At 38.3% G+C, this 14,495-nt stretch overlaps 1 protein-coding gene and 1 long non-coding RNA gene across 2 annotated transcripts in view; one reads left to right on the top strand and one right to left on the bottom strand.

The window, feature by feature from the left end:
- LOC126371348 (uncharacterized) overlaps nucleotides 1–14,495 on the top strand; it is a 90,185-nt gene that overhangs the window by 25,442 nt on the left and 50,248 nt on the right. The window lies entirely within an intron of this gene.
- On the bottom strand, nucleotides 7,050–8,628 carry LOC126371394 (uncharacterized). Its single transcript, XR_007567022.1, has 2 exons — nucleotides 8,576–8,628; nucleotides 7,050–8,504 (listed from the first exon to the last, which is right to left on the bottom strand). It is a non-coding gene; the product is annotated as an uncharacterized LOC126371394 (long non-coding RNA).

The following is a 14,495-nucleotide window of genomic DNA, read 5'->3' as shown; positions in this document are numbered from 1 at the left end:
TTTGTGAAGATCGATTCAAGTGAATACGATCTCGCGATTTTTTGAATCGATTCACTTCAATGCGATCTTAATTCGATTCGATTCATAAGTAAGATGAATCGCATCCTTCAAATCGCATTCACAGACAATCAACTTGTTATCTTAAGAAAGATCAAATACATACAAACGAATACCGACACTAAGTATATTTAAAATTAAAACACTCCGTCGCACGCAATGTTCCTGTTACAAAGCAAGGTAAGTTGATTTTGATAAACAATGAAACATGATGAGGGTAGATCAAAATAAGTAGTTATGGTTAAGTATTTATTTTTCAATGTGTTTTATTTTATGAAATCTTTGCAAATTTAGATTACCATTTTTAAAACAATTTTCACAAGATCGATTCAAAAGGATACGATCCGATCCAAGGATCGATTCAGAGGTTTACGATCCATTACGAAAAAATCGATTCAAAGTAAAAAATCGTGCATCCCTAGCTTCCAGACACTGTTGTAGAGAGTGACTGTTAACAAAATGCGTGAAAAGTGTGCAAATAGCGTGTCAACGGCTTGACGCTGGTCACCGATGGCCTGTTTGCGCTGTTCCAAGAATAAACTAAAGCGTCTACTATTCTACCTTTTGTACTTTGCCTTAATAACTATAAGTCTAATTTACATTATGAAGTTATAATTTACGGGGCTTATTTCGTCGCCCGATCATTGCGTTGATAGCAGCTGTCGCAACGTAGTACTATCGCTTGGCAATTATTTCACCATATTGCTTATATTGACGCATTTTCCGACCAATATTGGATAAAATATGAGCCACCTTATATTACATACTTACCGTACCAGTTTATTTAGAATATTTGATCAACGCACGGAAATTGAATCTCCAAACACAAGTGTGAAAAGAAACATTTACACATCCTGGAATATCGCTCGCAAAAAGCAATCTTTCATTATAGAAACAGGTGCCCTGCGAAGCAGAAAAACGTCAATGTCCCGGTCATAACGACCCTAAAACGCCCCCAACAATGGCTTCATCCGTCCTTTGTGGTTTTCAAATGGTTTTTTGTACACAATGATGAATTTTCCGCTACGAAATTCAATCGTAATAAAAAATACAGGTCTAAAGATAGGTTATTGGTGTTGTATATAATTGTGTTTTACAATAATTAATGAGATCTCTGGTTTGTCATTTAAAAACTGTTGAGTGGGACAGTAAAGAATAAGTACTCGAGTGCGTTAATGAACAGAAATACTGGAAAATGTATCTGTAAATTGAAAAGCGTTTCGCCGTGGGGCATATTAATACGATTACGTACAACTGAAACAAGCCCAGACGTAGGAAGTGCAGAAATATTATGGGCAAATTTTGTGGGTCTACAACCTCCGACATATTTCATACATAACATAACATAAGCTCATTATTATATCCCATTTGGTGTAGTGCATCGCTAAATGAACTAAGTACCCACAGCTCGGCGAAGTTTCTGTTATGTAGGATAGAAGGTCATATATTTCCTGATAATTAATTCAGTCTGTTTTAGTTGGTATTTGCACTATACCTTTAGTTAAGGGACATTCCGGACACTTCTTACAAAAACACCTCGTCTTACACATACACTACACATTGACGTTACCTTACACGCATTCACGCACATCTGTGTGTGTTCGTGTGTGTGTGTGTGTGTGTGTGTGTGTGTGACTTCTGACATCCATACGATTGAAGACTAAAGTAAGACCAAGAGGGGGTGAGGTAAACCTAGCTGACGCTGGTAGGGATCAGAGAGTTTCCGTTCTATACGTAGTAAGATTCCTTGTTCCATGGTTTACGTCTGTTCAATGTAACGGAAATATCGCATTTGCGGAAAAGTTCCGCTCTCATTGGGAGCCGGTCAAGTGCTCGCCACGGATTCAAGAGCAATTAGTATACGCTCGAAACGTGGGTTTTGTGCCTTTTAATCGCCAACTCTTCATTTAAAATGATTGCTTAATAACACTTAAATCCTACAATAAATGTTGACCCACGCGCGATTCGCTGGTCTGCCTTTTTTTTGAACAAGCTTTGCTTATAAATTTTACCTACAAAGTCAAACAAATTATGGGTCCGCCCACAAGTAAATGAGTTCAAACCTACAATGAATACAGAATTGAATATTGTTCATTCCATCGTCTTACAAAAAGAAACAGTTATATGTTGAATATTTCCATTTTATGAATTTTCCTATGTTTAGAAATACCCACGTACCGCAATTTAAGATTATGTATAACAGAAATGATAAAATTTCTTTACACGTGAAAAGTCGTTTTGATATTCGACAGTTGAATTGATATTACGAGGATTTTCTTATTCTTAGTTTCAGTAGGCTATTTATGTTATGTCAGTTTAAGGAATTGAAGTTTCTCGAATGAGTTTCCTCAAGTTGCCAATTTGAACCGTCTGAGTTATTTAGCCTAAGGGCGAATTAAATGAGCGATAGCAGTAGGTGGCTTGGCGAGCGAGTAGGTAAGTAGATCCGAAGTTGCCGTCTTTATACAGTCAGTTTACATGTGATACCCGTTACCTAATGAAACAAAAACGATAACATCTGCTATCCCATGAACACCATAGAGTCGCCGCTGTAAAGTAACCCCGTAAGAATTAATGATGGATATAAAAGAGACCCTAATCAGATAAACAACCCGTGTCGTTCCTTGCCGTGGGATCATGAAAGGTATTTCGGATATGAAAGGCTCTCTCTCCTTTTAACAAAATTAACTTTACACTATTATTCTTAGTCATGACGACCACCTTCGATACCACTGGTGGCAATGCAGCAATGAATGAAAGGAATAGAAAGTGAAATGGGTGTTCGTGTCATAAAAGTCAGTGTGGTCGCCTGGTGCGGGATCGAGAGCACGTACAGTTCGATTGAGGAACGGCGCGTCACGTACGAGAGACGACGTGCAACTCTTACCAATTCCTGCCACATATTCATTCTTATTTTGCAAACTCTCCTCTAAATATAACTCTCCGAGCACAATAGGCACGTTATCACGCTTATCTCGGTGACATCTCACGTCCCATATAAATGAGTGCAAGAGGTTACTCAGAAAATAAATCTAATTAATGACTCAACATAAATATAACCTCTGCGTGGAACTGCAGAAACTTTTTCCTTGAGTCGAAATTATAACAAGTGAAGAAACAAAGTTCTCTGACGGGTTTAGTTCTTGAAGATCAAATATTTCAGTATTTTATCAACACTTCAAATATTGTTTGTAGAAACAAACTTCAAACTCGACGCCTCGATTTCTTTAGAATATTATATTTAACTTGGCTGGATGGAAAGCGGCGTATTCGTAGTTGAATATACTTCTAAAATCTCTAAAGTCCCCGCGACAGATGAAAGTACTATTAAGATTTTCACATTTTGTGAGACTTCATTTCATAGAGGAAATTAATCTGCTTTTGTCAGCTCACTTCGTTTCAAAGTTCCTTCCTTGTATTAAATTATGTAAATTCATTTTCTTCGTTTTCAATATAATTTTCAGGTACTTAATAAGTAAATAATTAGCCGTAAAACAGCTCCACCAACCCGCATTGAACAAGCGTGGTGAAGTATGCTCCATACCTCTCCGGTTGATTGTGTGGAGGCCTATGCCCAGCAGTGGGACGTATATAGCCTAATTATGTTATGTTAAGTAAAATCACGTAAAGGCTTGGTGATAATAATAATATATACCTTTAAAAAACATAAAAAGCCTTAAACGTATTATTATGACAATATAACCGAATTATGTTTTTTTGCATATTAATCATACATATAAGATAACGCGTGTTTTCCGTAGTGGTAGTCAAATACCAAATTTACAAAATAATGTTCATTTGTTACGCAATCCAGACAAAAGAACCTCTTTCATTTTCATACACTGTGCTCGTCGCTTGAAAGTATTCTTGACCTGGCCTTTCTTTAACACGTCCTCTATTTGATCCCGATGCAGTCACCTAGGCTTTTTCCTGACTATAGGTACTATTCGATAAAAAGGAAACTAGTGCTAAGATTATATTGAGAAATTATATTCGTTATTTGACCATTAAGAAAATAATAAAGAGGATCCGCCTATATCCAGCAGTGGACGATTTACTGAATGATTGATTCTATAATTACTTGTTTTATTGCGAAATGTTTTAATTAGGTATAAGTAACGTAAATTGAAACGTACCTAATTTAAAACAGCACTAAACGCGCAGTGCCGTCACGTCATAAGTTTCTTTTACAAGCTATATATTATACCATGAGGTATAATGAGATACTTATGAAAAATATTAGAAAATGGAAAAACGTTTAATTAAAACCGACTTGCGAAACCTGAACGTTTACGTCACTTAGAATGACGTCACATCAAGCCAGTGAACGTTTACGCGCGAACTTTGAAATGTCAATCAATTTTCGATAAGTAAGTAAATTCGTTTTTGGTATATTTATGTGTGATAGACTAAAAAACTCTATTCAAATCAATCATCTTTTATTCGTTCTCTCTATTTGTGATGGATATAAAAGTTTAATAAATAAATAAAATACCTTACTCAATTCTAATTCTATACCTTCAACATGGCAAAACCCCTTCTTTCAGTGTTGCTATTCTTAACAGAATTTACTTTCAACGTTTCATATAGACTGAAGATTATATGAAAGGGTTCAGAAATTTCCTTAATTATTCATTGGATATTAATGTAAAAGGTTTTATACATCTAATACGCTAAGGCGTCCTTTTCTGGTTTATAGAGTAAATGAAATTTACGAATCAACGTGGAATATTAGAGAATATTCGAGATATATCGAAAAATCAGAAACCGCGTAATTGAGCCCGCGGGGCGCACGTAACATACGAGGCAGAATCAGAACAAATTATCCTAATACTCGTACGCAGAGGACATGCCAATACATAATTAGGATGCCGGGTCAAACATTGTAACAAGCATGCCATCGTGAAAGAAAATCAATAAGGTACTCGTATCATATCTTTAATTCGGAATAGTCACAGTCTCCATCAACCCGCAGTAAGGCAACATGGTAGAGTATACTCCATACCCCCTTCGGTTCATTGAGGGGAGGCCTGTGCCCAGCAATGGAACGTATATAGGTTGAATATGTAGTCATAGAGTAGGTATCAACAAACTAAGCTATTAACATTCACGGGTTCCACCTTAAATTATTATCTAATATATCGCGCTACTATTAATAATCTTAAGATCAAATATCCTAATGTATCACATCATTCGATTATTCGTTTTTCGAAAAGAAAAATAACTGAATTACGTATGTAGTTAACTTGACTATAAAGCCAAAGTCAGTCAAAGGCCAGCCAAAGATCAATGTTCAGGTCACCGCGACACGTCAAAGCATCCAACTCCAATTGAAGATAAATAATGGTTTCTATTTCTATGCTTTAAATTATTTTGACCAATATATTTTTCAGTGATATGTATTTTCATGTCGCTAGTTACGATTAATACGTAATCCAGGACTTGGGAAAACCGGATACTCCGCTAACTACCCGTGACGCAAGCGTTATCTAATTAATATGAATAATAGCCTCAAAAGTTTTAATCTAAAATGCGAACCATGCAAATAAAACCTTTTAACGTTATTAAGAGCCCCTAGCGAGGCCTGCAAAATAATAAAAAGTTAATTGAAGTAAGTAATTTGTTGTAAATTTTTAATTTTATTTTCGGACAATCTCTTGCCTCGTGTGGAGAATTTATACATGTAATAATTTATATTGTGGGCCCTTGCATAAAACAAGTTCAATACAAATACTTCACACAAGTTTTCATTTTTTTGTTCGAGAAACAAAAGTATAGGGACAGTATTTAATAACACTTGAACAAAGGTATTTTACTTGCTTTGATTTTTCTGCTAACTACGCATGAAGCAAATTCTTTTCATTTTGTAGCATAAGTAATAGGTTCAATTTTTAAAATGAATAAAGCAATTATGTTTCTTGATTCTTTTTTCCTTGTCACTGTAACTTTGCAGGATAGAAAGTGTAATATTATAAGGTAACTTGTAGATTTTCCTTGCTGACAATATATCTGAGAGTAAAAAAATATTTTATAAAAGCGAGAAATATTAGTAAGAAAATCCGTATTGGAAAAATATGAGATTAATTTATTCTCAATGTAGTGAGGGTATAAACGAGTCTTCGGGCTATAAGGGGTCTTCCTCACAACGCTATTTATATTGCGCGCATCTATTGACAATTTGAATATATCTAGGGTACATGACAACGTAGAATATTTCTATATTTCTGAGCAATGAGTTACACGATGAAAAAATCTCAAACACTATGTTACATATGATCCAATACTAGCAACCTTACCCGAATATCGCAGATCAATGCGAAATTTAATCGCGTTCTGAGGAAAATCTCTTACGTGGATAATTGCAGGTACTCCCGGATCGCAGTTCTGCCGCAGGCCCGCCGTAATATAATACGTACACTCTGTCTGTGAATCTGTTACCAAATACCTTCTCAATTTACATTATTAAATTACACCTAAACACACGTTTCATATCCGCCAGTAGTTTACCACCGTGACCTTACAGTGACGAGAACCCTACTTACGTGTTATAACCGAAATTAGTGTACATAATGTCCAAGATGACATTCTATTTACTAACCTAAATTACTACTGACGTTATTTTTTTTAAGTGAGTACATTAGTTATTTATTTAAGAGCCGTGGTAGCCCAGTTGGTGGAACGCTTGCCTCTCACTTTGAGGTCGCAGGTTCGAATCCAGCACAAGCTTAAGCCTTTTCAATAACTTCAAGACGCCTGTTTAGACAATCGTTATGAGGAAGACCCCTTATATCCCAAACCGAAACGATTACCTTTAAATAGGAATACTTATATTTAATATATATATATATATATATATATATATATATATAGACCTTTAAAAATAAAATCTACGAATAACTAAAAAAAAATATATATGTCGTAACAGTGGGGGGGTGTCAGAAGGGATGGTGGGCGTTTGAAGAGTGGGCGTTAGAAGACAATAATGGCCGTCAATAGTATCACAATCATTTTATTTACTTCCACATAGTTTTTGTATCACGATTAAATAAAGTCACAGCATAAGGTACACACTCACGGCAACGTCACGGTATTCGTAACGGTTACACAGTCTCTCGTTATCTAGCGCGCATAAGGACATTAGCGCGAAGGGGCTACTCGCCCTCTACTTGCCCTCCACCACCCATGGTTCCTATATTCGGACCGAATCATCGGGACATGTGAACGTACTTGCTAGGTACTCTTTTCCGATCACACTTTCTTGACGTCCCTACAAGTTATAGGTGAGCGACTATAGCACTCCTCGTAATTATTCGACACGTCCGCTCATGACGATGGTTCGCGGTAGACTGCCCGACTAGAACGGCAGTGCACGTCCGCTCGACACGACGACTCTGTAGTGACTCTCCGACTTCACTCGGCTCTGGCCGTACGCCACCTGACGTCGGAGCGATGCAACTTCATGACGGTAGTGATGTAACTTCATTTTATTTTCCGATTTGATCAATTTCTCTTCTTAATTCATAACTAACTCCGACACGGCCATCCTGCGTGACACACGTCCTCGTGTGTTAATCTGAAACAATATGCTACAGCACAGTATCCAAGTTCGCTCGGTCATTCCTGACCTAACATGAGACTATATAGGACTCTACCCGAGTTCTTTTTGTGACTCTACGTAAGCTCCTACATGAGCTCTACTTGAGACTCTACATGAGCTCTACTTGAGACTCTACACGAGCTCTACTTGAGACTCTACACGAGCTCTACTTGAGACTCTACACGAGCTCTACTTGAGACTCTACACGAGCTCTACTTGAGACTCTACACGAGCTCTACTTGTGACTCTACACGAGCTCTACTTGTGACTCTACACGAGCTCTACTTGTGACTCTACACGAGCTCTACTTGTGACTCTACACGAGCTCTACTTGTGACTCTACACGAGCTCTACTTGTGACTCTACACGAGCTCTACTTGTGACTCTACACGAGCTCTTCTTGTGACTCTACACGAGTTCTACTTGTGACTCTACATGAGCTCTACTTGCGACTCTACATGAGCTCTACTTGTGACTCTACATGAGCTCACATTACATCATGATAAATCATCAACTAACACTACCGGACCATTGACCAGTATTCACACACTATAAACAACCAAACTTGAAAATCCAATTACTCTTTACACTAAAATCAGCTGAGTAACGATATCTCACAACCAGGCGTCACTACCACCTAAATCGAGCGGTAGCAACTCATGCCACTCTACTGAGTGACGATATCTCACAACCAGGCGTCACTACCACCTAAATCGAGCGGTAGCAACTCATGCCACTTACACCAAGTGACGATATCTCAACACAGTCGTTGCTGCCACCTAAATCGAGCGACAGCAACTCATGCCACTTACACCAAGTGACGATATCCCAACACAGTCGTTACTGCCACCTAAATCGAGCGACAGTAACTCATGCCACTTACACCAAGTGACGATATCTCAACACAGTCGTCACTGCCACCTAAATCGAGCGACAGCAACTCATGCCACTTACACCAAGTGACGATATCTCAAACACAGCTAGCACACAAACTTTACATTTTAGTTGGTAGAATAGTGGTCAATGCGTTACACAATTTCTTTTATATCACTAATTTCTAATTTGTGCAGTTCGACTAATTCTACCGGAGGTCAACTTGACTTAGATTCAGGTACAATGTCATGACCAAATACAAAGTCAACATGAAATCCGGGCTTCGACCGCATACCTGTAGTTTCTAAGACGAGCAGCACAAAAGTGGCTGCAGCCCCGAACACTACAAGTGCGCAGCTTCCTATCAGAGTTGCTCCGAAACAGGTCAATCATAGCTTTCATTGCTCAATTAAATCAACCAACATTACACATCTACTGCAAAGCACAACAGGCTGTAATATTTCTCCCCAAACTGCGGTTACGCTACAAAACAGTCATGAGTCACAACATCCCCTCCCGGGATGGCCACCATGGTCCACGACCACAAAACGACAGAGCACCCTGCTCTCACACACACAAGTCATAAAGTCACAATGTAGCGACCAACACCTCGAGGAAATATTACCGCACTTACACAATTACTGATTCGGTATGATCATCATTTAGAATGTTTTGCTCCAATTTTCTCACTAATGATTTACTCTGTTTCGGGCTTTTTCTAAGCCTATTTCTTTAATCATAATCCTAATCATTTTACTTCAGAATGTTTACTTCACTTCATTACGATTCCCAATTTAACTAAAGTTAAAAAAGAGAACTTTCTGCACTATATTCGTTTGTATCCTATTAAAACTTCCCATCTTTAAAATCAGGTAAAACAAATAAGTACGACTCACCAGGACTTATAAGAATTTCCAATAAAAGATCAACCACTGGTCTTGTGACATGGTTTAGGTCTTCAACAGCAACAGCGCAGCAAGTCCGGACGGTATACAACGCGCTGCCATGATGTCGTCACTTTACACGGCTACGGCTCAGCCCGCGCCATTTTCTTCCCCGCATAATTTTCAAACACGACTGCAGACAGTATGGAAATATTGTGATGTTCACTCCATCATATCTTACGGCATGTAGTGATGCCGATCATTAACAAGGTCCAGGTCACTTCAAGTTCAGGTCCATCTCCAAATTCAGGCATGGCTGTAGACTACATCTTCATCACGTGGTCACACGAATGTGATAATGATCATAATCTTCTTCTGATTGTGATAATCAAAACTTGCATTGTCTTGTTGTGAACGTCGCATCACGTTGTCTTCATCCAAGTCCACTAATCCCACTTCTGATGTCGTAACAGTGGTGGGTGTGTCGTAACATCATCATCAGAATGGAGGGTGGGCGTTAGAAGACAATAATGGCCGTCAATAGTATCACAATCATTTTATTTACTTCCACATAGTTTTTGTATCACGATTAAATAAAGTCACAGCATAAGGTACACACTCACGGCAACGTCACGGTATTCGTAACGGTTACACAGTCTCTCGTTATCTAGCGCGCATAAGGACATTAGCGCGAAGGGGCTACTCGCCCTCTACTTGCCCTCCACCACCCATGGTTCCTATATTCGGACCGAATCATCGGGACATGTGAACGTACTTGCTAGGTACTCTTTTCCGATCACACTTTCTTGACGTCCCTACAAGTTATAGGTGAGCGACTATAGCACTCCTCGTAATTATTCGACACGTCCGCTCATGACGATGGTTCGCGGTAGACTGCCCGACTAGAACGGCAGTGCACGTCCGCTCGACACGACGACTCTGTAGTGACTCTCCGACTTCACTCAGCTCTGGCCGTACGCCACCTGACGTCGGAGCGATGCAACTTCATGACGGTAGTGATGTAACTTCATTTTATTTTCCGATTTGATCAATTTCTCTTCTTAATTCATAACTAACTCCGACATATAAAAAAATAAAAGAACTTCTAATTAATAAATGTTACTACATCACTAGTGAATACCTTAATGATACTTATGTTACTATTTGAAAAGCTTCCTTCTCTCTTTTAAACTTCTATTTTGTTGTGCCCGAAAGGGTCTGTGATCTGAAACTCATATGTAACTTAGTCATAGTATGAAAATAAAGAATATAGAATATATTTATTGATTACGCGTGAAAATATATATACCTGTTTTCACTAAATGTAATGCAGTATAAAGAAAGTTAGTTTCACTTGTATACTTGGTATTTCAGTATTCACCTGACGTAAGTAATACTTAAGGATTAAGACTTTAATAACTCAAACCCTTGTAGACAGTGTAGACTGTGTGTATTCATCTCACGTCCATTAGAACAACAACGTCATCCATCACGACCGTAAACAAGTTTCTACATGCTACGATATTTCGTAGCAACATTTCCGTAGCATAACCTCGTAGCTACTTCGTAGCTGAAGTAAACGCTTTTTCTAGTGATGACACAATTATTAAAGCGAAGCGTGCACCATTGCGTGTGACCTTACGGAATCTCGTTGTTCTGTCGAGGCTTTGGAGTGCTAAAAGCGTGATTGACAGTGGGTGGTACCTGGCCAAATTCTTCGAGGAGTGCCGAGGTAGCGTCCATCAGTCACGAGCAACAGGTTCATTAGCCACTTCCGACAGCTCACCACGTCTCCACAACACCTGTTAACAACGATAAATGACTAAAAAGTCTCCCATGACGTGCTACACGCAGGACTAAAGATGTTGCGATGGAATGTCTTAACTGGAAAAATATATTTTCCCAATTAAAAAAAAAATACTTACAAGAAAATCTCATAAGAATAACCCTTTAAATCTTATCATCTCTTTGATACGGAACATGAAACTCTTGATCACTGTTTATCCCAAGTTTCTCGCATAATTAAAAAAACCGACCAAGTGCGAGCCGAACTCGCGCACAAAGGGTTCCGTGCCATTATGTATGGAAGCCCCCCTTAGTTATTAATTTAATTTTAATTAAATATTTCGTTTTAAAGTGAATATATACTTAAATATTGTGTGAAAATTTCAAGCGACTACCTGTTGCCGTTAATAATATCAAGCCAAAACGAGCAAAAAGTCACATTTATTGCATGGGAGCTCCCCTAAATATTTATTTTATTATTATCCAACAGAAATACATCATCTGTGAAAATTTCAACTGTCTGACTATCACGGTTCATGAGAAACAGCCTGGTGACAGACGGACCGATGAACAGACAACGAAGTCTCAGTAATATGATCCCGTTTTTTATCCCTTTGGATACCGAACCCTAAAAATGAAAATAATTATATTTCCAAGAACATTTACCCAAACATTGTAAACGAAATACGATAGTAGTTCTTTGTTTACATGCAGACATACGAACACGCCTTTATCACCAAAGGAGTAGGTAGAGGTGAATAGTATATACTTACACCCACTCCTGGGAAGATTTTTAAGTTTTATTCGTTTTAAACGTAAAACGCTAAAAACCGTTCTAAAAAATATGTACGTATTCTTACAACATTTTGAGTGACGTAAATTAAAATAAACTGCGTCACATTTTGCTTTTAAAACAACAAATCCAATGACAAGCTTAATTTATAATCGGGATGTTGAGATGAAAGTTTTAACGAAATTAATTCTTACTGGTACTAAAATTCCTTTGTTTTCACCTTCAGAAAATTCCTACTCTTCTACTGTAAAACAAAGTGATGTATTTTAATGTAATTAAGCGGTGTTAGCATAAAGTGGAATTACGATTTCACGGAAAAATGTCGCGTAGTGTAGTATACTGCAGTGTTCCGTGAACGAACACGTCGTCCACACGTGTGCAATTCAGGGAAACTGTAAAAACGCCCACTAACGGACCGTGACCCCTTATACCTTTTAAAGTATCTACGAAAGTCGTTCCCATTGGGAATTTTTTATGTCCAATCCATTTAACTAAAGACGTCTTATGTGCGTTACATTACAGAAGAGTGCAAGGCGGTGTCTGTCGCGTTAGATATATTGCCCGCAAAATGTAACCTTCCAACCCATAAAGTACAATTTGACTAAGATGAACGCTCACTTCACGAGTGTCGTAAAACTCCGGCCTACGACTGTTACGACCTCTCTATATTCATTCTCAGGACCCACTACAAGACATTTCCATAACAATCATTACATGTGAACCCTTCCGATGTCACGTCCTTTACTGTTCTCACTGTACACCAATGACACTCCCCAATACTGAACTAGTTCTATTTGCAGGCGACATAGACATTTATTCTTCTTACTGTGGTCGGGTTATGATGACAAGAATCCTCCAACGCGTGACAAACGCCGTGGTTAAGTGGTTTCGCAAATGGAGAATTCAAGTAAACCTGGGGAAAAATGTAGCAGTAGCTATTATAACACGCCACGGTACGGTCACGCCGCTAACTTAAAATCGTCAAGATGTTTGGCAAGCCGATCTCTAAGGAGGAGCAAGCCAAATATCTCGACAGAAGTAGTTTAGATAAATGTCTAACGTTTAGTGTCGATATCAAACATGTACATGAACGCGCCGCATTTGCAATGGGTCGCCTTCACTGTCTTCTAAACAAGCGTAGTAAATTATCTCCAAAAATAAGGCGAAAATCCACACAGGTGTTACAAAATCGTTCACACAAGAACGTTTCTTCGATTCTGCTATGCACCACCCAAATCCCCTAGTAGTTGTGACTTCCAAATAAGTACATCATGCTTAGAAAAGGTTTCGCAAATTATCACCGCCCAAATGTAATATACCTCTTGATTTCTTTAGTCATAGAACTCGGCACAACAAACATTTCAGGACCCCGATACCGATCCCGCCGGCGTGGTCGACGATTTTCCCCTTTCAGCACTTATCGCTATCGGCCAACTCACGACGCTCGATTCTTTTATAGGCATCAATGCTCCCCATTTAGTTAATGCCATCTGAGGCAAACCTAGAAAAAGTTACTTACATAAAAAAGCGGATATACAAATATCACCTTGTTCCCTTGGCAAGGACTCTTTTAGTCGAAGCATATGAACACAAACAAACCAAACTACAGTATAAGTAACTTCCCGCGAAATTTGTTGTACTTTCGTGAATATTTTCCATTCAAACTGGCTCGTTAGATAATGTTGAAATTGAGTAAGTATGTAATATAATAATTATGTTGGGGAAACGTACAAGTATGAATACTTATATAATAAATAATCGACGGATTATTACCGTCCTACCAATAAAAAAATAACAAGCGGTGTACTTGTGTATAAGTATTTCACAGCTAAGGAATATTTAATCCAATTATCAAATAATTCAATCGACCTTTAATGAGCTGTCGGATATTTATGTAGTATATACATACGTTCACTGCTTGTTTTTTATTGATAAGGCAGTCTTCTATCGTGTGGATTGTGAGGTAGATTACCAACCCCTGGTGTCAAGGTTACTACTGAACCGCCAAAGGCCCCTGACATGGCTCATGTAACGACTACTAACTTGCATCAGTAAGTAGTAACCGGGACCAACGGCTTAACGTGCCTTCCGAAGCACGGAACATCTTACTTTCGGACAATCAGGTTATCAGCCTGTAATGTCCTAACCAAACTAGGGATCACAAAGTGATTGTCGTGATATGTCCCCACCGGGATTTGAACCTGGACCTCCGGATCGTGAGCCGAACGCTCAAACTACTGGACCACGGAGGTCGGTAATTTGTATGAAATATATGCAATATGTATACGATTTATTCACCTTAAGAAATTTGTTAAAAATATCCGCAGATTTTTTAATAAATAATATTAAAGAATCTTGTTACCAAAAGATTTGAATTAAGTACGTCAAACAAATTAAAGAAAAACAGATTTAAATAAATGACTTTAGTACAGAAAAATAAATACCCACGTCAAATCAACACCTGCTTCCTGCAGGAAACCATTCCAATTACTTAGAAATGAAGTTG

Source organism: Pectinophora gossypiella, chromosome 12 (genome assembly GCF_024362695.1).
Source record: "Pectinophora gossypiella chromosome 12, ilPecGoss1.1, whole genome shotgun sequence".
In the NCBI taxonomy this organism is placed as follows: domain Eukaryota; kingdom Metazoa; phylum Arthropoda; class Insecta; order Lepidoptera; family Gelechiidae; genus Pectinophora; species Pectinophora gossypiella.
The sequence above is the reverse complement of the archived record's forward strand: the minus strand, read 5'-3'. Positions and strand labels throughout refer to the sequence as shown.